Source organism: Macrobrachium nipponense, chromosome 38 (assembly GCF_015104395.2).
Source record: "Macrobrachium nipponense isolate FS-2020 chromosome 38, ASM1510439v2, whole genome shotgun sequence".
NCBI classification, from domain to species: Eukaryota; Metazoa; Arthropoda; class Malacostraca; order Decapoda; family Palaemonidae; genus Macrobrachium; species Macrobrachium nipponense.
In genome coordinates, this window is record NC_061098.1 from 41,078,628 (window position 1) to 41,103,617 (window position 24,990).

Below are 24,990 nucleotides of genomic sequence, written 5' to 3' on the forward strand. Positions count from 1 at the left end.
TCGCAGGTTGGAACAGGATGGTAGATCACGTTGTGATCACGTGATAGGTTTTCTTTTTCTCTTTCCTGTAATACACAGTCACTCGTTTTCTGTGATTTAGGTTGATGGCTAACTCCTCTATATATATATAGTCTATATATATATATATATATATATATATATATATATATATATATATATATATATATATATATATATATATATATATATAGATAGATAGATAGATAAGATATGTAAATATAGTACGAGCCATAAAAATGCATAAAAAATTATTTGCCCACTGGAAAGGTTGACTATTGGATTTTGGTTGTGAGAGAAACATAGACAATAATGGTAGAATTCGGCCTTTTGGCAGAGAGAGAGAGAGAGGGAGAGAGAACACTGTCGGCCTGAAAGAGGGCCGTTCAGACAGACGACACTCGATGTCGGCCACTAGACCATGAAAGCAAATATGACTGTCAGGCTGAGAGAGGCCAGAGTCAAAGGCCAAAATTGTTGATGAGAGAGTCAGAGCCTAGACAGACAGTAGAACTCGGCCGGAAGGCCGAGTCAAAGACGAAAATGGAAGGCAGGAGAGATTGGAATTAGAGAGAAATTATAGACCATGGACGATTTTTTTTCTATGGACCACGAGCGCTTGTTCTTGCATACTATATACAGAGGGCTACGTGTGAGAGCGACCCTCTGGGCCTCCACTGACCACACAGAGGCTTAAATTGATCGGCTAGTCGGCCGATTGTATGTACTTGCAAAGTACAAAAAATACTGTTGTGCTGAGAGAGGGCAATTCAAACAGTCAGAGATTTGAAATTGGATTTTGGTTGTGAGAGAAACATAGACAATAATGGTAGAATTCGGCCTTTTGGCAGAGAGAGAGAGAGAGAGAACACTGTCGGCCTGAAAGAGGGCCGTTCAGACAGACGACACTCGATGTCGCCACTAGACCATGAAAGCAAATATGACTGTCAGGCTGAGAGAGGCCAGAGTCAAAGGCCAAAATTGTTGATGAGAGAGTCAGAGCCTAGACAGACAGTAGAACTCGGCCGGAAGGCCGAGTCAAAGACGAAAATGGAAGGCAGGAGAGATTGGAATTAGAGAGAAATTATAGACCATGGACGATTTTTTTTCTATGGACCACGAGCGCTTGTTCTTGCATACTATATACAGAGGGCTACGTGTGAGAGCGACCCTCTGGGCCTCCACTGACCACACAGAGGCTTAAATTGATCGGCTAGTCGGCCGATTGTATGTACTTGCAAAGTACAAAAAATACTGTGTGCTGAGAGAGGCAATTCAAACAGTCAGAGATTTGAAATTGGATTTTGGTTGTGAGAGAAACATAGACAATGGTAGGAATTCGGCCTTTTGGCAGAGAAGAGAGAGGGAGAGGGAGACAGAACACTGTCGGCCTGAAGAGGGCCGTTCAGACAGACGACCACTCGATGTCGGCCACTAGACCATGAAAGCAAAATATGACTGTCAGGCTGAGAGAGGCCAGAGTCAAAGGCCAAAATTGTTGATGAGAGAGTCAGAGCCTAGACAGACAGTAGAACTCGGCCGGAAGGCCGAGTCAAAGACGAAAATGGAAGGCAGGAGAGATTGGAATTAGAGAGAAATTATAGACCATGGACGATTTTTTTTCTATGGACCACGAGCGCTTGTTCTTGCATACTATATACAGAGGGCTACGTGTGAGAGCGACCCTCTGGGCCTCCACTGACCACACAGAGGCTTAAATTGATCGGCTAGTCGGCCGATTGTATGTACTTGCAAAGTACAAAAAATACTGTTGTGCTGAGAGAGGGCAATTCAAACAGTCAGAGATTTGAAATTGGATTTTGGTTGTGAGAGAAACATAGACAATAATGGTAGAATTCGGCCTTTTGGCAGAGAGAGAGAGAGAGGGAGAGAGAACACTGTCGGCCTGAAAGAGGGCCGTTCAGACAGACGACACTCGATGTCGGCCACTAGACCATGAAAGCAAATATGACTGTCAGGCTGAGAGAGGCCAGAGTCAAAGGCCAAAATTGTTGATGAGAGAGTCAGAGCCTAGACAGACAGTAGAACTCGGCCGGAAGGCCGAGTCAAAGACGAAAATGGAAGGCAGGAGAGATTGGAAGTTGAGAGAAATTATAGACCATGGACGATTTTTTTTCTATGGACCACGAGCGCTTGTTCTTGCATACTATATACAGAGGGCTACGTGTGAGAGCGACCCTCTGGGCCTCCACTGACCAAAAAGAGTCAGAGGCTTAAATAATGACTTGGAAATGGAATGGAAGGAAGAGACAATTTTATGTACCATGGACGATTTTTTTTCTATTGACCTCGCGCGCTTGTTCCTGCATATAATATGGAGAGGGGTATGTGAGAGAGCAACCCTCTGGGCCACATAAGTAGAGTGGTCGGAGGAAGGAGAGGGAGCAGAGAGAGATGACATGAAATAGATTTGAAATTGAATTTTTCGTCTCGAAGACAGAGCCAATTCTTGGATCAATCCAAGTAAGCTCAACTTATTGTCGGTGCTCTTTAAGAGGGGTCTGGCAATAGTTGTGTCAGAGATGACGAATATTTGATTCAAAGATGAATTTTGTTGAAGTGTTGAGAGATTGGAGGGAGGAGAAGCAGAGGAAGTATTGGAGAAAGACATAGTAGCTGTAAAAAAAAAGTTCCTGGAGAGAATGTAACTGAATTGAGGAGAAGCAGAGGAAGTAATGGAGAAAGCCAGAGAGAGATGACATGAAATAGATTTGAAATTGAATTTTTCGTCTCGAAGACAGAGCCAATTCTTGGATCAATCCAAGTAAGCTCAATTATTGTCGGGTGCTCTTAAGAGGGGCTGGCAGTAGTTGTGTCAGAGATGACGAATATTTGATTCAAAGTGAATTTTGTTTTGTTGAAGTGCTGAGAGGATTGAGGGAGGAGAAGCAGAGGAAGTATTGGAGAAAGACTATAGTAGCTTTAAAAAAAAAGTTCCTGGAGAGAATGTAACTGAATTGAGGAGAAGCAGAGGAAGTAATGGAGAAAGCCAGAGAGAGATGACATGAAATAGATTTGAAATTGAATTTTTCGTCTCGAAGACAGATCCAATTCTTGGATCAATCCAAGTAAGCTCAATTATTGCCGGTGCTCTTTAAGAGGGGCTGGCAGTAGTTGTGTCAGAGATGACGAATATTTGATTCAAAGGTGAATTTTGTTGAATTGGTGAGAGATTAAGGGAGGAGAAGCAGAGGAAGTATTGGAGAAAGATTATAGTAGCTGTAAAAAAAGTTCCTGGAGAGAATGTAACTGAATTGAGGAGAAGCAGAGGAAGTAATGGAGAAAGCCAGAGAGAGATGACATGAAATAGATTTGAAATTGAATTTTTCGTCTCGAAGACAGAGCCAATTCTTGGATCAATCCAAGTAAGCTCAATTATTGTCGGTGCTCTTTAAGAGGGGCTGGCAGTAGTTGTGTCAGAGATGACGAATATTTGATTCAAAGGTGAATTTTGTTGACAGAGAAATATATAAGTGAGAGAGAGATAGATTTAGAAAGAGAGTGGTCGAAGAAGGAGATGAAGTGGTGATAGATTGAGGAGAAGCAGAGTAAGTAATGGAGAAAGGATTATACTAGCTGTAAAAAAAAAGTTCCTGGAGAGAATGGAACTGAATTGTGAGATAGAAACATATAAGTGAGAGAGAGAGAGAGAGACTTAGAAAGAGGGGTTGAGGAGAAGCAGAGGAAATAATGGAAAAAGCCAGAGAGAGATGACATGAAATGGAAGGAAAGAAGAGACAATTTTATGTACCTTGGACGATTTTTTTTCTATGGACCTCGCGCGCTTGTTCCTGCAATATATATAGAGAGGGGTATGTGAGAAAGCAACTCTCTGGGCCACATAAGTAGAGTGGTCGGAGGAAGAAGTGGGAGCAGAGAGAGATGAAATGAAATAGATTTGAAATTGAATTTTTCGTCTCGAAGACAGAGCCAATTCTTGGATCAATCCAAGTAAGCTCAATTATTGTCGGTGCTCTTTAAGAGGGGCTGGCAGTAGTTGTGTCAGAGATGACGAATATTTGATTCAAAGGTGAATTTTGTTGAAGTGATGAGAGATTGAGGGAGGAGAAGCAGAGGAAGTATTGGAGAAAGATTATAGTAGCTGTAAAAAAAAAGTTCCTGGAGAGAATGTAACTGAATTGAGGAGAAGCAGAGGAAGTAATGGAGAAAGCCAGAGAGAGATGACATGAAATAGATTTGAAATTGAATTTTTCGTCTCGAAGACAGATCCAATTCTTGGATCAATCCAAGTAAGCTCAATTATTGCCGGTGCTCTTTAAGAGGGGCTGGCAGTAGTTGTGTCAGAGATGACGAATATTTGATTCAAAGGTGAATTTTGTTGAAGTGGTGAGAGATTGAGGGAGGAGAAGCAGAGGAAGTATTGGAGAAAGATTATAGTAGCTGTAAAAAAAAAGTTCCTGGAGAGAATGTAACTGAATTGAGGAGAAGCAGAGGAAGTAATGGAGAAAGCCAGAGAGAGATGACATGAAATAGATTTGAAATTGAATTTTTCGTCTCGAAGACAGAGCCAATTCTTGGATCAATCCAAGTAAGCTCAATTATTGCCGGTGCTCTTTAAGAGGGGCTGGCAGTAGTTGTGTCAGAGATGACGAATATTTGATTCAAAGGTGAATTTTGTTGAAATGCTGAGAGATTGAGGGAGGAGAAGCAGAGGAAGTATTGGAGAAAGATTATAGTAGCTGTAAAAAAAAGTTCCTGGAGAGAATGTAACTGAATTGAGGAGAAGCAGAGGAAGTAATGGAGAAAGCCAGAGAGAGATGACATGAAATAGATTTGAAATTGAATTTTTCGTCTCGAAGACAGAGCCAATTCTTGGATCAATCCAAGTAAGCTCAAATTATTGTCGGTGCTCTTTAAGAGGGGCTGGCAGTAGTTGTGTCAGAGATGACGAATATTTGATTCAAAGGTGAATTTTGTTGACAGAGAAATATATAAGTGAGAGAGAGATAGATTTAGAAAGAGAGTGGTCGAAGGAAGGAGATGAAGTGGTGATAGATTGAGGAGAAGCAGAGTAAGTAATGGAGAAAGGATTATACTAGCTGTAAAAAAAAAGTTCCTGGAGAGAATGGAACTGAATTGTGAGATAGAAACATATAAGTGAGAGAGAGAGAGAGAGACTTAGAAAGAGGGGTTGAGGAGAAGCAGAGGAAATAATGGAAAAAGCCAGAGAGAGATGACATGAAATGGAAGGAAAGAAGAGACAATTTTATGTACCTTGGACGATTTTTTTTCTATGGACCTCGCGCGCTTGTTCCTGCAATATATATAGAGAGGGGTATGTGAGAAAGCAACTCTCTGGGCCACATAAGTAGAGTGGTCGGAGGAAGAAGTGGGAGCAGAGAGAGATGAAATGAAATAGATTTGAAATTGAATTTTTCGTCTCGAAGACAGAGCCAATTCTTGGATCAATCCAAGTAAGCTCAATTATTGTCGGTGCTCTTTAAGAGGGGCTGGCAGTAGTTGTGTCAGAGATGACGAATATTTGATTCAAAGGTGAATTTTGTTGAAGTGTTGAGAGATTGAGGGAGGAGAAGCAGAGGAAGTATTGGAGAAAGACTATAGTAGCTGTAAAAAAAAAGTTCCTGGAGAGAATGTAACTGAATTGAGGAGAAGCAGAGGAAGATGACCAAAAGTGATAATTTATTCGAAGGAAAAGTAAAGTGGCATTTTTAAGAAACACTAAGGCCTTCAGACTGGTGGTCTACTGATTTGAGTAAGCAGCAGCAGCAGCTCTCTATAACCAGTGAGTATGCAAAGTTACTGAAACCTTAGACGAGTCGGAAAGATGGCCGAAAGTGATTATTTGAATGATGGAAGGGAGAGAAGGGAACTGAATGTGTCATATATTTTGGTATTCGGACTGGCGGTCTTTGACTGAGACAACTGCAGCAGTATTCTCAGGAAAAATTATTGTGCATTTCACTTACTGCTCAGACGATGCAGAAAGATGGCCAAAACTTGATCATTTATATGGAACAAGAGTCCTAACTATGAGAAAGATTATGAGAGGAATGAGCCTGCAATGTACTCAGTATTGAGACGAGCCGGAAAGATGTCCAAAATTAATGATTTATATGAGATAAATGTCGTAACTATAAAATGAAACCTTAAGAAGGCTCGACTCATGCCAGGGCTCCTAGTTGGGTGGAGGACTGGCGTTGAGCAATGCAGATGGTGTCTTTGAGAAAGAAATGAACAGCAATCGAAATAGACAGGAAGACCTTCAGACTGGCGGTCATTGATTGAGTCAGGAAATCTGTAAAAGCATTAGTAAATGAGCAGCACATTTGTTGACTCGTTTGAAGGAAAAGTGTCAGTGTTAAGAAACACTAAGGCCTTCGGACTGGCGGTCTACTGATTGAGTGAGCAACTCTCTATAAGCAAAGAGTGTGCCAAGTTACTGAATCTTAGACGAGCCGGAAAGATGGCCGAAAGTGATTATTTGAATGGAGGAAAAGTCGTAACAATAAAATGAAACCTTAAGAAGGATCATTACAAGTTTTTTTATGAATGAATTCATCAGCTTTGGATGAATAATGAATGTGCATTCTACTGAATCGTCTTAGACGAGCCGGAAAGATAGCCGAAAATGTTTATTTTGAAATTTCTATCATGGACATGTCAGATACGTAAGCCAGTGCTCAATGAAAATGAATGTGGATTAATAATAATAGAGCTGGGCAAACTAAAATCGAATGAGCTGCACTCGTGCCAATACTCCTATGTGGCGGGGAGGTATGGCGGCACTGAGGGTTGGAGACGACGATGTCCTTGAAGTAATGTTAATAATAAACAGAAGGCATTCAGAAGGAGGGGGAGAAAAAACCAGCTCCCGTCCATGTCCAAATTTTCAAAAAAAGAGAAGTCCACCAAAAAGAGAAGTCCACCAAAAATTTTTTCGACGATTTTCGGCGCTTCGCGCCGAAAATCGTCGAAAAATTTCCGAAAACGCGAAAATCGCGGGGAAGAAAAGGAAAAAAACGCGAAAATCGCGGGAAGAAAAGGAAAAAACGCGAAATCGCGGGGGGAGAAAGGAAAAAACGCAAAAATCGCGGGGGGAAAAAGGAAAAAAACGCCGCCGACGCTTTTTTTTCGACGATTTTCGGCCGAAAATCGTCGAAAAATTTCCGAAAAACGCGAAAATCGCGGGGAAGAAAAGGAAAAAACGCGAAAATCGCGGGAAGAAAAGGAAAAAAACGCGGAAATCGCGGGGGAAGAAAGGAAAAAACGCAAAAATCGCGGGGAGGGAAAAAGGGAAAAAACGCCGCCGACGCTTTTTTTCGACGATTTTCGGCGCTTCGCGCCGAAAATCGTCGAAAAAAAAGCGTCGGCGGCGTTTTTCGGGGGTTTTTTTCGACGTTTTCCGGCGCTTCGCGCCGAAAAAAACGTCGAAAAAACCCCGAAAACGAAAAACGCAAAAATCGCGAAAAGAAGGGGAAAAAAGGGGGAAAAAAGGGAAAAAAGTTAGGGAAAAAAGGGGAAAAAAAAGTCGGGAAAAAAGGGAAAAAACTCTTGAAAAGGGGGTAAAAAGCGTCAAATTTCGCGAATTTCGCGTCATGAATGTGGGTCAAAAACCGTTCTCTTTTTTTTTTTCTTTCTTTCTTTTCTCTCTCTTAGTGGTGAGGAAGGAAAGCTCTTATAAGGAGGAAGGAGGAAGGAAAGGTCTCTCGGGGGGGGGGGGGATAATTTTCTCTCTCTTTCTCTCTTTCTTTCTCTCTTTCTCTCTCTCTCTTCTTTCTTTCTTTCTTTCTCTCTTTCTCTCTCTCTCTCTCTCTTCAAAAGAAAAAAAAAAAAAAAACAAAAAAAAAAAAAAATTTTTTTCCTTCCTCCACTCACTCATCCTTCCTCCACTCTCTCTCTCTTTCACTAAGGTTTCATTTTCTCTCACTTTCACTCGTGGGATCACTTTCTTCATATGATGAAACTTTCCTCTCTCATAGAGAAAAGAAAGGTGTGAAAGTTTCATCCCCCTCCCCCCCTCCCTTCCCCCTCAAACCCCTCCCTTAAGGGGGATCTATCCTTCCTCACTTTCCTCCTCCCTATGAGACTTTCCTTCCTCACTCCCAAGAGAGAACATGAAATTTCATGATTGAGCCTCATGCTCTCCAGGTTTTTTCAACAGGTCGAACGTCCCCTATGACCCCTTCTCTCTCTGAGTGCCCTTCTTGCTCTCACCTCCTTAAGGGTACGAGATCTGGGATATGGGGGGGAGGGGGGAGAAATTTTTTTTTTTTTTTTTTTGTTTTCTCACCAAGTGAGGAAGGATGACCAAGAGAAGAAACAGGAAGGATGAAGGAAGAGAGAGAAGAATGAGAAAAGAGAGAGAGAGCGGGTGAGAGATGAGGGAGTGGAGGAAGGAAAGGAGGAAGGAAAAATAAAAAAATTTTTTTTTTCTTTTTTTTCTTTTTTGAGAGAGAGAGAGAGAGAGAGAGAGAGAAAGAGAGTGAATGAAAGAGAGAAAGAGAGAGAGAAAGAGAGAATGAAACCGAAATTGACCCCCCCTCCCCCCCCTGACCCCCCCCCCCCCCCCCCTAACCCCCCCTTTCCTTCCGACGCTTTTCCTTCCTCACTCCCTCAGAGAAAGAGAGAAGAAAAAGAGAGAAAAAGACGATTTTGACAAGATTCTCGCGAAATTCGCGAAATTTTTGAGAGATTTTGACGGTTTTTCCCTTTTTTATACCCACTTTTTTCCCCAGTTTTTTCCCTTTTTTCCCGAGTTTTTTCCCTTTTTTTTTTTTCCCGGCGTTTTTTTTTTCCCTTTTTTCCCGCGATTGTTTACTTTTTTCGGGTTTTTTTCGACGTTTTTTCGGCGCGAAGCGCCGAAAAACGTCGAAAAAAACCCGAAAAAACGCCGCCGACGCTTTTTTCCGACGATTTTCGGCGCTTCGCGCCGAAAATCGTCGGAAAAAAGCGTCGGCGGCGGTTTTTTCCTTTTTTCCCCCGCGATTTTGGCGTTTTTCCCCTTTTTCCCCGCGATTTTCGCGTTTTTCGGAGATTTTTCGACGTTTTTTCGGCGCGAAGCGCGAAAAAAAGTCGAAAAATCTCCGAAAAACGCCGCCGACGCTTTTTTTCGGCGATTTTCGGAGCGAAGCGACGAAAATCGCCGAAAAAAAGGCGTCGGCGGCGTTTTTTGTTTTTCTTTCCCCCGAGATTTTTCCGTTTTTTTCCTTTTCCTTTTTTCCCGAGATTTTTCAGTTTTTTCCCTTTTTTCCCACGATTTTCTTCGCGTTTTTTCCTTTTTTCCCCAGCGATTTTCGCGCTTTTTCGGAGATTTTTTTTTTTTTGCTCCCGATTCTGCGCGAAATCGCGAAATTTCGCGAAATATTTCGCGTTTTTGAAAAGAGACTTTTCCCGCGATTTTTCTTTGAGATTTCGCGATTTTCGCGGAAATCGATAGACAATGACCCCAGTGAGGAAGGAAATCGATAGACAATGACAGTGAGGAAGGAATCGAAGAGACAATGACCCCAGTGAGGAAGGAAAATCGAGGACAATCCCCTAGGGGACACCCCAGTGAGGAAGGAAACGATGACAATGACCCAGTGAGGAAGAAACATCGAGAGACAAGTGGAGGAAGGAAATCGAGAGACAATGACCCAGTGAGGAAGGAAATCGAGAGACATGACAAGTGAGGAAGGAAATCGAGAGACAATGACCCCAGTGGAGGAAAGAAATCGATAGAACATGACAGACCCCAGTGAGGAAGAAATCGCATGACCCCAAGACCCAATGAGGAAGGAAATCGATGGACAATGACCCCAGTGAGGAAGGAAATCGATGGACAAGACCCAGTGAGGAAGGAAACGAGGCAATGACCCCAGTGAGGAAGAAATCGATGACAATGACCCCAGTGAGGAAGGAAATCGATGGACAATGACCCCAGTGAGGAAGGAAATCGATGACAATGACCCAGTGAGGAAGGAAATGATGACAAGACCCCAGTGAGGAAGGCAATCGATAGACAATGACCCCAGAGGATCGAGAGGAAGGAAATCACAATGACCCCAGTGAGGAAGGAAATCGATGACAATGACCCAGTGAGGAAGGAAATCGATGGACAAGACCCCAGTGAGAAGGATACGATAGACAATGACCCCAGTGAGGAAGGAAATCGATGGACAATGACCCAGTGAGGAAGGAAATCGATGACAATGACCACCAGTGAGGAAGAAATCGAGAGACAATGACCCCTAGTGAGGAAGGAAATCGATGCAATGACCCCAGTGGGAGGAAATCGATGGACAATGACCCCAGTGAGGAAGGAAAATCGCTCCCCCATGACAATGACCCCAGTGAGGAAGGAAATCGAGGAGACAATGGGAAACCCCAGTGAGGAAAGGAAATCGATGGACAATGACCCAGTGAGGAAGGAAATCGATGACATGACCCCAGTGAGGGAAGGAAATCGATGACAATGACCCCCAGTGAGAAGGAAACCGATTAGACAATGACCCCCAGTGAGGAAAGGAAATCGATAGACAATGACCCAGTGAGGAAGGAAATCGCAGAGACAATGCACCACAGTGAGGAAGGAAAGGAAATCGAGACAATGACCCCCAGTGAGGGAAATCGAGAGACAACTGACATGGTGAGGAGGGAAGGGGGGGGGCAGTTACCAGGGAGGTGGGGGGAATGTCGAAATAAACGAAAATCTCGTCTTTCCTTCAGAAGTCGTCGACAAAATTCCGAAAAATGTCGAAAATTGTCGAAAATTGTCGACAAAAAATGTCGAAAATTTCGCAAAAAAGTCGAAAATTGTCGACAAAAAATGTCGAAAATTTCGCAAAAAAATGTCGAAAATTTCGCAAAATTCTCGAAACACGCAAAAATCGTGGGGAAAAAAAAAGGAAAAAAGTCAAAATCATGAGAAAAAAAGGGAAAAAAAAAACGCCAAAATCGCGGGAAAAAAAAGGCGTCGGTGGCGTTTTTCGGGAAATTTCGACGATTTTTCGTCGCTTCGCTCCGAAAATCGTCGAAAATTTCCCGAAAAACGCGAAAATCGCGGGGAAGAAAACAGGGAAAAACGCGGAAATCGTGGGGGGAAAAAGGGGAAAAAACGCCGCCGACGCCTTTTTTTTTTCGACGATTTTCGTCGCTTCGCTCCGAAAATCGTCGAAAAAAAGGCGTCGGCGGCGTTTTTCGGGAAATTTTCGACGATTTTCGTCGCTTCGCTCCGAAAATCGTCGAAAATTTCCCGAAAAACGCGAAAATCGCGGGGAAGAAAAGAAAAAAAAAACGCGGAAATCGCGGAGGAAAAAGGAAAAAAACGCTGCCGACGCTTTTTTTTCGGACGATTTTCGGCCGCTTCGCGCCTCGAAAAATCGTCGAAAAAAAAGCGTCGGCGGCGTTTTTTCGGAAACTTTCGACGATTTTCGGCGCTTCGCGCCGAAAATCGTCGAAAAATTTCCGAAAAACGCGAAAATCGCGGGGAAGAAAAGGAAAAAAACGCGAAAATCGCCGGGAAAAAAGGGAAAAAACGCAGAAATCGCGGGGAAGAAAGAGGGAAAAAAAAAAAACGCAAAAAATCGCGGGGGAAAAAAAGGGAAAAAAAACGCCGCGACGCTTTTTTTTCGACGAATTTCGGCGCTTCGCGCCGAAAATCGTCGAAAAAAAAGCGTCGGCGGCGTTTTTCGGGTTTTTTTTTCGACGTTTTCGGCGCTTCGCGCCGAAAAACGTCGAAAAAAAACCCGAAAAACGCAAAAATCGCGAAAAAAAGGGGAAAAAAGGGAAAAAAAGGGAAACAACGTAGGGAAAAAAGTCGGGAAAAAGGGAAAAAAAAAAACTGGAGAAAAAAGGGGAAAAAAGGGTAAAATTTCGCGAATTTCGCGTCATGAAACGGGTCCAAATCGTTCTTTTTCTCTTTCTCTCTCTCTCTCTCTCCCTCCCTTGTGAGGAAGGAAAGCTTGTATAGGGAGGAAGGAAGGAGAAGGAAAGGTCTCACGGGGGTGGGTAGGGGGGGGGATCAATTATCGTCTCTCTCTCTCTTTCTCTCTCTCTTTTCTCTCTCTCTCTCTCTCTCTCTCTCTCTCTCTCTGCTCCTCTGTCTCATTTCTTTCTTATTTTTTTTCCTTCCCCCATCCCTCATCCTTCCTCCACTCTCTCTCTCTTTCTCTAATTCTCCGTTTCTCCTATCCCCTCTCTTCCTTCCTCTCCTTTCTCATCATCATCATTTCTTCTTATAAGGAGAGAAAAAAAATCAGACAAATGTTCACCCCCCTCCCCCACCCCCTTCACCCACTAAACTCCCCCTTAGAGAGAGAGAGAGAGAGAGAGAGTGGAGAGTTTCCTTCCTCCGAGACTTCCTTCCTCACTTCACTTGACCCCTTCCAAAGCTTTGAGGCATGCCTCACAGGCTGTATCAGGTTGAAACTTGATCTCACCTGTCTGTCCTTCCTCCTCTTCCTCTCTCTCTTCTCCTCTCCTACGTTCACGATAATGGGGGAGAAGGAGAAGAGATAGGATAGATGATTTTTTTTGGTTTTTTGGGTTTTTTGGGTTTCTCTACCAGAGAAAAATGATGACGATGAGAAATGAAAGATTGGATGAGAGGGAATGGGGAGAAACGGAGACGAATGAGGGGAATAAGAGAGAATCGAAGAGGAGGAAGGAAATTTTTTTTAATTTTTTTTTTTTTTTTTTTAAGCGCGGAATGAGGGAAATGGAGAGAGACAGAGAGCTAATAACGATGAGGAAGGGGAAAATGAGCGGAAATGACAGAGAATGAGACCGAAATTGACCCCCCTCTGACCCCCACCCCCCCTAACCCCTTAAACCCCCCTTTCCGGCGATTTTCCTTCCTCCTTCCCCCCCTTTCCTTCCTCTTTCCGAAGGAGAGAGAGAGAGAAAAAGACGATTTTGACGAGATTCTCGCGAAATTCGCGAAATTTGGACGATTTTGACGTTTTGACTTTTTTCCCTTTTTTCCCTTTTCCCCAGTTTTTTTTTCCCTTTTTTTTTTCCCTTTTTGTCCCCACCCCACTTTTTTTCCCTTCTTCCCGAGTTTTTTCCCGTTTTTTCCGGTTTTTTTCCCGGTTTTTCGTTTTTTCCCTTTTTTCCCGGCGTTTTTCCCATTTTTTTTTCCACGATTTTTGATTTTTCGCGATTTTCGCGTTTTCGGGTTTTTTTTCGACGTTTTTCGGCGCGAAGCGCCGAAAAAACGCCGAAAAAAAAAAACTCGAAAAAAACCCGAAAAAAACGCCGCCGACGCTTTTTTTTCCGACGATTTTCGGCGCGAAGCGCCGAAAATCGTCGGGTCGGGAAAAAAGCGTCGGCGGCGTTTCTTCCCTTTTTTCCCATTTTTGGCGATTTTTGCGTTTTTTCCCCGTTTTTTCCCCGCGATGTTCGCCTTTTTCGGAGATTTTTCGACGTTTTTCGGCGCGAAGCGCCGAAAAAACGTCGAAAAAAACCCACGAAAAAAAACGCCGCCGACGCTTTTTTCCCGACGATTTTCGGCGCCTTCGCGCCGAAAATCGTCGGGAAAAAAGCGTCGGCGGCGTTTTTTCCCTTTTTTCCCCGGGGCGATTTTGCGTTTTTTCACCTTTTTCCCCGCGATTTTCGCGTTTTTTCGGAGATTTTTCGACGTTTTTTCGGCGCGAAGCGCCGAAAAAAAAAAACGTCGAAAAATCTCCGGAAGAAAAACGCCGCCGACGCCTTTTTTCGGCGATTTTCGGAGCGAAGCGACGAAAATCGCCGAAAAAAAGGCGTCGGCGGCGTTTTTTGTTTTTCTTTCCCCGAGATTTTCCGTTTTTTCCCTTTTTTTCCCGAGATTTTTCCGTTTTTTCCCTTTTTTCCCACGATTTTCGCGTTTTTCCCCTTTTTTTCCCCCGCGATTTTCGCGTTTTTCTGAGATTTTTTTTATTTTGCTCCGATTCTGCGCGAAATTCTCGAAATTTTGCGAAATATTTCGCGTTTTTTTGAAAAAGAGACTTTTCCCGCGATTTTTCTTTGAGATTTCGCGATTTCGCGGAAATCGATAGACAATGACCCCAGTGAGGAAGGAAAATCGATAGTACAATGACCCAGTGAGGAAGGAAATCGATACAATGACCCCAGTGAGGAAGGAAACGATAGATACACCAAGTGAGGAAGGAAATCGATAGACAATGACCCATGTGAGAGGAAATCGATAGACAATGACCCCATGTGAGGAAGAAATCGTTATAGACTGAACCCCAGTGACCCAGAAATCCCCGATAGGAGGAAAATGACAAGAGGAAGGAAATCGCCAAATGACAATGACCACAGTGAGGAAGGAAAATCGATAGACAATGACCCCAGTGAGGAAGGAAATCGATTGACAATGACCCCAGTGAGGAAGGAAATCGCTGGACCCCATGACTCCAAGTGAGGAAGGAAATCGAATGACAATGACCCCAGTGAGGAAGGAAATCGATAGACAATGACCCCAGTGAGGAAGGAAATCGATAGACAATGACCCCAGTGAGGAAGGAAAGAAAGAGGGACAATGAACCCCCAGGAGGAAGGAAATCGATTGACAATGGACCCCAGTGAGGAAAAGAAATTCGATAGAACACAATGACCCCAGTGAGAAGGAAATCGAGAGACAATGCCACCCCCAAGTGAGGAAGGGAAAATCGATAGACAAGACCCCAGTGAGGAAGGAAATCGATGACAATGACCCCAGTGAGGAAGAAATCGAGAGGACAAGACCCCAGTGAGGAAGGAAAATCGATTGACAATGGACCCAGTGAGGAAGGAAATCGATGACAATGACCCCAGTGAGGAATGAAATCGATAGACAATGACCCCAGTGAGGAAGGAAACGAGAGACAATGAACCCCAGTGAGGAAGGGGGGGGCAGGTTACAAGGGAGGGGGGGGGGGGGGGGGGGAAATGTCGAAATAAACGAAAAATCTCGTCTTTCCTCAGAAGTCGTCGACAAAATTCCGAAAAATGTCGAAAATTGTCGAAAATGTCGACAAAAATGTCGAAAATTTCGCAAAAAAAGTCGAAAATTGTCGACAAAAATGTCGAAAATTTCGCAAAAATGTCGAAAATTTCGCAAAATTCTCGAAACACGCAAAAATCGTGGGGAAAAAAAGGAAAAAAGTCAAAATCATGAGAAAAAAAAGGGAAAAAAAAAAAAAACGCCAAAATCGCGGGAAAAAAAAAAAGGCGTCGGTGGCGTTTTTCGGGAAATTTTGCGACGATTTTCGTCGCTTCGCTCCGAAAATCGTCGAAAATTTCCCGAAAAACGCGAAAATCGCGGGAAGAAAAGGAAAAAACGCGGAAATCGTGGGGGAAAAAAAGAAAAAAGGGGAAAAAAAAAAAAAAAAAAACGCCGCCGACGCCTTTTTTTCGACGATTTTCGTCGCTTCGCTCCGAAAATCGTCGAAAAAAAAGGCAGCTAGTCGGCGGCGTTTTTCGGGAAATTTTCGACGATTTCGTCGCTTCGCTCCGAAAAATCGTCGAAAAATTTCCCGAAAAAAACGCGAAAATCGCGGGGAAGAAAAGGAAAAAAAACGCGGAAATCGCGGAGGAAAAAAAGGAAAAAAACGCTGCCGACGCTTTTTTTTTCGACGATTTTCGGCGCTTCGCGCCGAAAATCGTCGAAAAAAAAACAAAAAAAAAAAAGCGTCGGCGGCGTTTTTCGGAAATTTTCGACGATTTTCGGCGCTTCGCGCCGAAAATCGTCGAAAAATCCGAAAAACGCGAAAATCGCGGGGAAGAAAAGGAAAAAAACGCGAGAATCGCCGGGAAAAAAGGGAAAAAACGCAAAAATCGGGGGGAAGAAGAGGAAAAAACGCAAAAATCGCGTGGGAAAAAAGGGAAAAAACGCCGCCGACGCTTTTTTTTTCGACGAATTTCGGCGCTTCGCGCCGAAAAATCGTCGAAAAAAGCGTCGGCGGCGTTTTTCGGGTTTTTTTTTCGACGTTTTTCGGCGCTTCGCGCCGAAAAACGTCGAAAAAAAAAACCCGAAAAACGCAAAAATCGCGAAAAAAGGGGAAAAAAGGGAAACAACGTAGGAAAAAAGTCGGAAAAAGGGAAAAAACTGGAGAAAAAAGGGGAAAAAAGGGGTAAATTTCGCGAATTTCGCGTCATGAAACGGGTTCCAATCTTCTTTTTCTCTTTCTCTCTCTCTCTCTCTCTCCCTCTGAGGAAAGGGAAAGCTTGTATAGGGAGGAAGGAACGGAGGAAGGAAAGGTCTCACGGGGGTAGGGGGGGGGATCAATTATCGTTCTCTCTCCTCTCTTTCTCTCTCTCTTTCTCTCTTTCTCTCTCTCTCTCTCTTCTCTCTCTCTGTCTCATTTCTTTCTTAAAAAAAAAAAAAAAAATTTTTGTTTTTTTCCTTCCTCCACTCCCTCATCCTTCCTCCACTCTCTCTCTCTTTCTCTAATTCTCCGTTTCTCCTATCCCCTCTCTTCCTTCCTCTCCTTGTCATCATCATCATTTCTCCATAAGGAGAGAAAAAAAATCAGACAAATGTCACCCCCCCTCCCCCCGCCCCCACCCCCTTCACCCCTAAACTCCCCCTTAGAGAGAGGGAGAGAGAGAGAGAGAGATGGGAGAGTTTCCTTCCTCCGACTTTCATTCCTCACTTCACTTGACCCCTTCCAAAGCTTTGAGGCATGCCTCACAGGCTGTATCAGGTTGAAACTTGATCTCACCTGTCTGTCCTTCCTCCTCTTCCTCTCTCTCTTCTTCCTCTCCTACGTTCACGAATGGGGGAGAAGGAGAAGAGATAGGAAGATGATTTTTGGTTTTTTTTTTGGGTTGGGTTCTCTACCAGAGAAAAATGATGACGATGAGAAATGAAAGATTGGATTGAGAGGGAATGGGAGAACGGAGACGAATGAGGGGAATAAGAGAGAATCGAAGAGGAGGAAGGAAAAAAAATTTTTTTTTTTTTTTTTTTAAGGGAGCGAATGAGGGAAATGGAGAGAGACAGAGAGATAATAACGATGAGGAAGGGAAAATGAGCGGAAATGACAGAGAATGAGACCGAAATTGACCCCCCCTGACCCCTAACCTAACCCCCCTAACCCCCCCTTTCCGGCGATTTTCCTTCCTCCTTCCCCCCCTTTCCTTCCTCTTTTCCGAAGGAGAGTAAAGAGAGAGAGACGATTTTGACGAGATTCTCGCGAAATTCGCGAAATTTGGACAGATTTTTGACGTTTTTTTTTTCCCTTTTCCCCAGTTTTTTCCCTTTTGTCCCCACTTTTTTCCCTCTTCGAGTTTTCCCGTTTTTTTCCCTTTTTTTTGCCCCAATTTTTTCCCTCTTCCCGATTTTTTTTCCCTTTTTTCCCGGCGTTTTTTCCCTTTTTTCCCGGCGTTTTTTCCCTTTTTTCCCACGGATTTTTTGACTTTTTTTTCGCGATTTTTCGCGTTTTTCGGGTTTTTTTCGACGTTTTCGGACGCGAAGCGCCGAAAAACGTCGAAAAAAAAAACCCGAAAAAAACGCCGCCGACGCTTTTTTCCGACGATTTTCGGCGCGAAGCGCCGAAAATCGTCGGGAAAAAAGCGTCGGCGGCGTTTCTTCCCTTTTTTCCCAGCGATTTTGCGTTTTTTCCCCTTTTTTCCCCGCGATGTTCGCCTTTTTCTGGAGATTTTTCGACGTTTTTCGGCGCGAAGCGCCGAAAAAACGTCGAAAAAAAAACCCGAAAACGCCGCCGACGCTTTTTTCCCGACGATTTTCGGCGCCTTCGCGCCGAAATCGTCGGGAAAAAAGCGTCGGGCGGCGTTTTTTTTTTTTTTTTTTTTTTTTTTTCCCTTTTTTTGGGGGTTCCCCGGTTTTTTTTTCGATTTTTGCGTTTTTTTTCACCTTTTTTCCCCTTTTTTTTTTTTCCCGCGATTTTTCGCGTTTTTTTCGGAGATTTTTCGACGTTTTTCGGCGCGAAGCGCGCCGAAAAAAAACGTCGAAAAATCTCCGAAAAACGCCGCCGACGCCTTTTTTCGGCGATTTTCGGAGCGAAGCGACGAAAAATCGCCGCAAAAAAAAAGGCGTCGGCGGCGTTTTTGTTTTTCTTTCCCCGAGATTTTTCCGTTTTTTCCTTTTTTCCCGAGATTTTTCCGTTTTTTTTCCCTTTTTCCCACGATTTCGCGTTTTTTTTCCCCTTTTTTCCCCCGCGATTTTCGCGTTTTTCTGAGATTTTTTTTATTTTTGCTCCGATTTCTGCGCGAATTCTCGAAATTTTGCGAATATTTCGCGTTTTTTTGAAAAAGGAGACTTTTCCCGCGATTTTTCTTTGAGATTTCGCGATTTTCGCGGAAATCGATAGACAATGACCCCAGTGAGGAAGGAAATCGATAGACAATGACCCCAGTGAGGAAGGAAATCGATAGACAATGACCCCAGTGAGGAAGGAAATCGATAGACAATGACCCAGGGAGGAAGGAAATCGAGAGACAATGACCCCAGTGAGGAAGGAAATCGATTGACAATGACCCCAGTGAGGAAGGAAATCGATTGACAATGACCCCAGTGAGGAAGGAAATCGATAGACAATGACCCCAGTGAGGAAGGAAATCGATAGACAATGACCCCCAGTGAGGAAGGGGGGGCAGGTTACAACGGGAGGGGGGGGGGGGGGGAAATGTCGAAATAAACGAAAATCTCGTCGTTTCCTTCAGAAGTCGTCGACAAAATTCCGAAAAATGTCGAAAATTGTCGAAATTGTCGACAAAAAATGTCGAAAATTTCGCAAAAAAGTCGAAAATTGTCGACAAAAATGTCGAAAATTTCGCAAAAAATGTCGAAAATTCGCAAAATTCTCGAAACACGCAAAAATCGTGGGGAAAAAAAGGAAAAAGTCAAAATCATGAGAAAAAAAAAGGGAAAAAAAAAAACGCCCAAAATCGCGGGAAAAAAAAAAAAAAAAAGGCGTCGTGCGTTTTCGGGAAATTTTCGACGATTTTCGTCGCTTCGCTCCGAAAAATCGTCGAAAATTTCCGAAAAACGCGAAAATCGCGGGGAAAGGAAAGAAAAAAAAAAAAAGGGGAAAAACGCGGAAATCGTGGGGGGAAAAAGAAAAAAAGAAAAACGCCGCCGACGCCTTTTTTTCGACGATTTTCGTCGCTTCGCTCCGAAAAATCGTCGAAAAAAAAAGGCAGTCGGCGGCGTTTTTTTCGGGAATTTCGACGATTTTCGTCGCTTCGCTCCGAAAAAATCGTCGAAAATTTCCCGAAAAAAAAAACGCGAAAATCGCGGGAAGAAAAAGAAAAGGAAAAAACGCGGAAATTCGCCGGAGGGAAAAAAGAAAAAAAAAACGCGCCGACGCTTTTTTTTTCGACGATTTTCGCGCTTCGCGCCGAAAATCGTCGAAAAAAAAAAGCGTCGGCGGCGTTTTTCCTTCCCGGAAATTTTTTGTTCGACGATTTTCGGCGCTTCGCGCCGAAAATCGTCGAAAAATTTCCGAAAAACGCGAAAATCGCGGGGAAGAAAAGGAAAAAAAACCGCGAAAAAAAAAACGCGCGGGTGGGGAAAAAGGGAAAAAACGCAGAAATCGCGGGGAGAAGAGGGAAAAACGCAAAAATCGCGTGGGAAAAAAGGGAAAAAACGCCGCCGACGCTTTTTTTGTTTTTTTCGACGAATTTCGGCGCTTCGCGCCGAAAATCGTCGAAAAAAAAGCGTCGGCGGCGTTTTTCGGGTTTTTTTTCGACGTTTTTCGGCGCTTCGCGCCGAAAAACGTCGAAAAAAAAAACCCGAAAAACAAAAAAACGCAAAAATCGCGAAAAAAAGGGGAAAAAAGGGAAACAGTAGGGAAAAAAGTCGGGAAAAAGGGAAAAAAGAAAAAACTGGAGAAAAAAAGGGGAAAAAAGGGTAAAATTTCGCGAATTTCGCGTCATGAAACGGGTCCAAATCGTTCTTTTTTCTCTTTCTCTCTCTCTCTCTCTCTCCCTCTTGTGAGGAAGGAAAGCTTGTATAGGGAGGAAGGAAGGAGGAAGGAAAGGTCTCACGGGGGTAGGGGGGGGGATCATTATGTCTCTCTCTCTTTCTCTCTCTCTCTCTCTCTTTCTCTCTCTCTCTCTCTCTCTCTCTCCTTTCTCTCTTCTGTCCTCATTTCTTTCTTAAAAAAAAAAAAAAAAAATTTTTTTCCTTCCTCCACTCCCTCATCCTTTCCTCCACTCTCTCTCTTTCTCTCTAATTCTCCGTTTCTCCTATCCCCTCTCTTCCTTCCTCTCCTTTCTCATCATCATCATTTCTCATAAGGAGAGAAAAAAAAATCAGACAAATGTTTCACCCCCTTCCCCCCTCCCCCCACCCCCTTCACCCCTAAACTCCCCCCTTAGAGAGAGGGGTAGAGAGAGAGAGAGAGTGGGAGAGTTTCCTTCCTCCGAGACTTTCCTTCCTCACTTCACTTGACCCCATTCCCAAAGCTTTGAGGCATGCCTCACAGGCTGTATCAGGTTGAAACTTGATCTCACCTGTCTGTCCTTCCTCCTCTCCTCTCTCTCTTCTCCTCTCCTACGTTCACGAATGGGGGAGAAGGAGAAGAGATAGGAAGATGATTTTTTGGTTTTTTTGGGTTTCTCTACCAGAGAAAAATGATGACGATGAGAAATGAAAGATTGGATGAGAGGGAATGGGAGAAACGGAGACGAATGAGGGGAATAAGAGAGAATCGAAGAGGAGGAGGAATTTTTTTTTTTTTTTTTTTTATTTTTTTTTTTTTTTTTTTAAGGGAGCGGAATGAGGGAAATGGAGAGAGACAGAGAGATAATAACGATGAGGAAGGGAAAAATGAGCGGAAATGACAGAGAATGAGGACCGAAATTGACCCCCCCCCCTGACCCCCCTAACCCCCAAATAACCCCCCCTTTCCGGCGATTTTCCTTCCTCCTTCCCCCCCTTTCCCCCTTTCCTTCCTCTTTCGAAGGAGAGAAAGAGAGAAAAAGACGATTTGACGAGATTCTCGCGAAATTCGCGAAAATAAATTGGACAGATTTTGACGTTTTTTCCCTTTTCCCCCAGTTTTTTTCCCTTTTGTCCCCACTTTTTTCCCTTCTTCCCGAGTTTTTTTTACCCTTTTTTCCCGGCGTTTTTTTTTCCCTTTTTTCCCGGCGTTTTTTCCCCTTTTTTCCCACGATTTTTGAACTTTTTTCGCGATTTCGCGTTTTTTTAGGGTTTTTTCGGGTTTTTTCGTTTTTCGGACGTTTTTTCGCGCGGCCGACGAAAAAAGGCGTCCGAAAAAAAAACCCGTGAAAAAAACCCGAAAAAAAACGCCGCCGACGCTTTTTTTGTCCGACGGATTTTTCGGCGCGAAGCGCCGAAAATCGTCGGGAAAAAACAAAAAGCGTTCGGCGGGCGTTTCTTCCCTTTTTTCCCAGCGATTTTTGCGTTTTTTTGCCCCTTTTTTTCCCCGCGATCTGTTCGCCTTTTTCGGAGCTTTTTTTCGACGTTTTTCGGCGCGAAGCGCCGAAAAAAACGTCGAAAAAAAAACCCAAACCCGGAAAAACGCCGCCGACGCTTTTTCCCGACGATTTCAGGCGACCTCGCGCCGAAAATCGTCGGGAAAAAAAGCGTCGGCGGCGTTTTTTTTTCCTTTTTTCCCCGGCGATTTTTGCGTTTTTTTTTTCACCTTTTTTTCCCCTTCCCCGCTTTTATTTTCGCGTCGGAGGGATTTTTCGACGTTTTTTCGGCGCGAAGCGCCGAAAAAAACGTCGAAAAAATCTCCGAAAAACGCCGCCGACGCCTTTTTTTCGGCGATTTTCGGAGCGAAGCGACGAAAATCGCCGAAAAAAAGGCGTCGGCGGCGTTTTTTTCTCTTTTCCCGAGATTTTTCCGTTTTTTCCCTTTTTTCCCGAGATTTTCCGTTTTTTTTTTCCATTTTTTCCCACGATTTTCGCGTTTTTCCCCTTTTTACCCCCGCGATTTTCGCGCTTTTCTGATATTTTTTTTTTTTTTGCTCCCGATTTCTGCGCGAAATTCGCGAAATTTTGCGAAATATTTCGCGTTTTTTGAAAAAGAGACTTTTCCCGCGATTTTTCTTTGAGATTTCGCGATTTTCGCGGAAATCGATAGACAATGACCCCCAGTGAGGAAGGAAATCGATAGACAATGACCCCCAGTGAGGAAGGAAATCGATAGACAATGACCCCAGTGAGGAAGGAAATCGATAGACAATGACCCCAGTGAGGAAGGAAATCGATAGACAATGACCCCAGTGAGGAAGGAAATCGATAGACAATGACCCCAGTGAGGAAGGAAATCGATAGACAATGACCCCAGTGAGGAAGGAAATCGATAGACAATGACCCCAGTGAGGAAGGAAATCGATGGACAATGACCCCAGTGAGGAAGGAAATCGATAGACAATGACCCCAGTGAGGAAGGAAATCGAGAGACAATGACCCCAGTGAGGAAGGAAATCGAGAGACAATGACCCCAGTGAGGAAGGGGGGGCAGGTTACAGGGGGGGGCGGGGAAATGTCGAAATGAGCAAAAATCTCGTCTTTCCTTCAGAAATCGTCGACAAAATTCCGAAAAATGTCGAAAATTGTCGAAAATTGTCGACAAAAATGTCGAAAATTTCGCAAAATTGTCGAAAAACGCGAAAATCGCCGGGAAAAAAGGGAAAGAAGTCAAAATCGCGGGAAAAAAGGGAAAAAAACGCCAAAATCGCGGGGAAAAAAGGCGTCGGCGGCGTTTTTCGGGAAATTTTCGACGATTTTCGTCGCTTCGCTCCGAAAATCGTCGAAAATTTCCCGAAAAACGCGAAAATCGCGGGGAAGAAAAGGAAAAAAACGCGGAAATCGTGGGGGAAAAAAGGGAAAAAAGGGGAAAAAAACGCCGCGACGCCTTTTTTTCGAGATTTCGTCGCTTCGCTCCGAAAATCGTCGAAAAAAAAAGGCGTCGGCGGCGTTTTTCGGGAAATTTTCGACGATTTTCGTCGCTTCGCTCCGAAAATCGTCGAAAATTTCCCGAAAAACGCGAAAATCGCGGGGAAGAAAAGGAAAAAACGCGGAAATCGCGGGGGAAGAAAAGGAAAAAACGCCGCCGACGCTTTTTTTTTTCGCCGATTTTCGGCGCTTCGCGCCGAAAATCGTCGAAAAAAAAAACGGTCGGCGGCGTTTTTCGGAAATTTTTCGAAGATTTTCGGCGCTTCGCGCCGAAAATCGTCGAAAAATTTCAGAAAAACGCGAATATCGCGGGGAAGAAAAGGAAAAAACGCGAAAATCGCCGGGAAAAAAGGGAAAAAACGCAAAAATCGCGGGGAAGAAAAGGAAAAAACGCAAAAATCGCGTGGGAAAAAAAGGGAAAAAACGCCGCCGACGCTTTTTTTCCGACGATTTTCGGCGCTTCGCGCCGAAAATCGTCGAAAAAAAACCGAAAAACGCAAAAAATCGCGAAAAAAAGGGAAAAAAAAACGGGGGAAAAAGGGAAAAAATGTCGGGAAAAAGGGAAAAAACGTCGGGAAAAAAGGGGAAAAAAGGGAAAAAACTCGGGAAAAAAGGGAAAAAACGTCGGGAAAAAAGGGAAAAAAACGTCGGGACAAAAGGGAAAAAACTCGGGAAAAAACTCTTGAAAAGGGGGAAACAAACGTCAAAAAAAACCGTCCAATTTCGCGAATTTCGCGTGATGAAAGGGTCAAAATCGTCGTTTTCTGTCTCTTTCTCTCTCTCTCTATTGGGGAAGGAGGAAGGAAAGTTAGGGAGAAGGAAAAAAAGGTCTATGGGGGTAGGGGGGGGGGGAAATTTTCGTCTCTCTCTCTGTTTCTCTCAATTTATTTCTCTCTTTCTCTCTTCCTGTTTTCCTCTCTTTCTCTCTCATCTCTCTCTCTCTTCTTCCTAAAAAGAAAAGAAAAAAAAAAAAATTTTTTTTTCCTTCCTCCTTTCCTTCCTCCACTCACTCATCCTTCCTCCACTCTCTCTCTCTCTTTTTTTAATTCTCCGTTTCTCCTATTTCCCTCTTATCTTTCTTCTTCTTTCACATGGTCATCCCTTTCATTCCATAAGAGAAAAAAAGAATATAAAAAAAATCAGACCCCTCCCTCACCCCCTTCCCCCCCCCCCCCCCCCGAAACACCTCCCTCAAATCCCTCAGAGGAGAGTTTTCCTTCCTCACTCAGAGAGAGAACTTTCCTTCCTCACTCACCAGGAGAGAACATGCTATTTCGTGTCAGAGCATGCTCAAAACCTGGGAGACGGATTTTGGATGTACCCATATGACCTCTCTATGATGTCCTTCTTGCTCTGAACCCCCTAAGGGTGCGAGATGAGGGGGAAGGGGGGGCGGGGGGGGGGGGAGAAATTTTTTTTTTTTTTTTTCGTTTTCTCACCAAGTGAGGAAGGATGACAAGAGAAGAAAGATGAAGGATGAACAGAGAGAGAATGAGAAAAGAGAGAGAGAGCGGTGAGATTTTGAGTGAGTGGGAGGAAGGAAAGGAGGAAGGAAAAATAAAAAAAAATTTTTTTTCTTTTTTTTCTTTTTTGAGAGAGAGAGAGAGAGAGAGAAAGAGAGAAAGAGAGTGAATGAAAGAGAGAAAGAGAGAGAAAAAGAGAGAATGAAACCGAAATTGACCCCCCTCCCCCCCACCCCCCCCCCTGACCCCCCCCCCCCCCAAACCCCCCCCTTTCCTTCCGACGCTTTTCCTTCCTCACTCCCTCAGAGAAAGAGAGAAAAAGACGATTTGACAAGATTCTCGCGAAATTCGCCAAATTTTGAGAGAGATTTTGACGGTTTTTCCCCTTTTTTACCCACTTTTTCCCCCAGTTTTTCCCTTTTTCCCCAGTTTTTTTTCCCTTTTTTCCCGGCGTTTTTTCCCTTTTTTCCCGCGATTTTTTACTTTTTTCGGGTTTTTTTTCGACGTTTTTCGGCGCGAAGCGCCGAAAACGTCGAAAAAAAACCCGAAAAACGCCGCCGACGCTTTTTTCGACGATTTTCGGCGCGAATAAGCGCCGAAAATCGTCGGGAAAAAAGGCGTCGGAGGCGGCGTTTTTTCCCTTTTTTCCCCGCGATTTGCGTTTTTT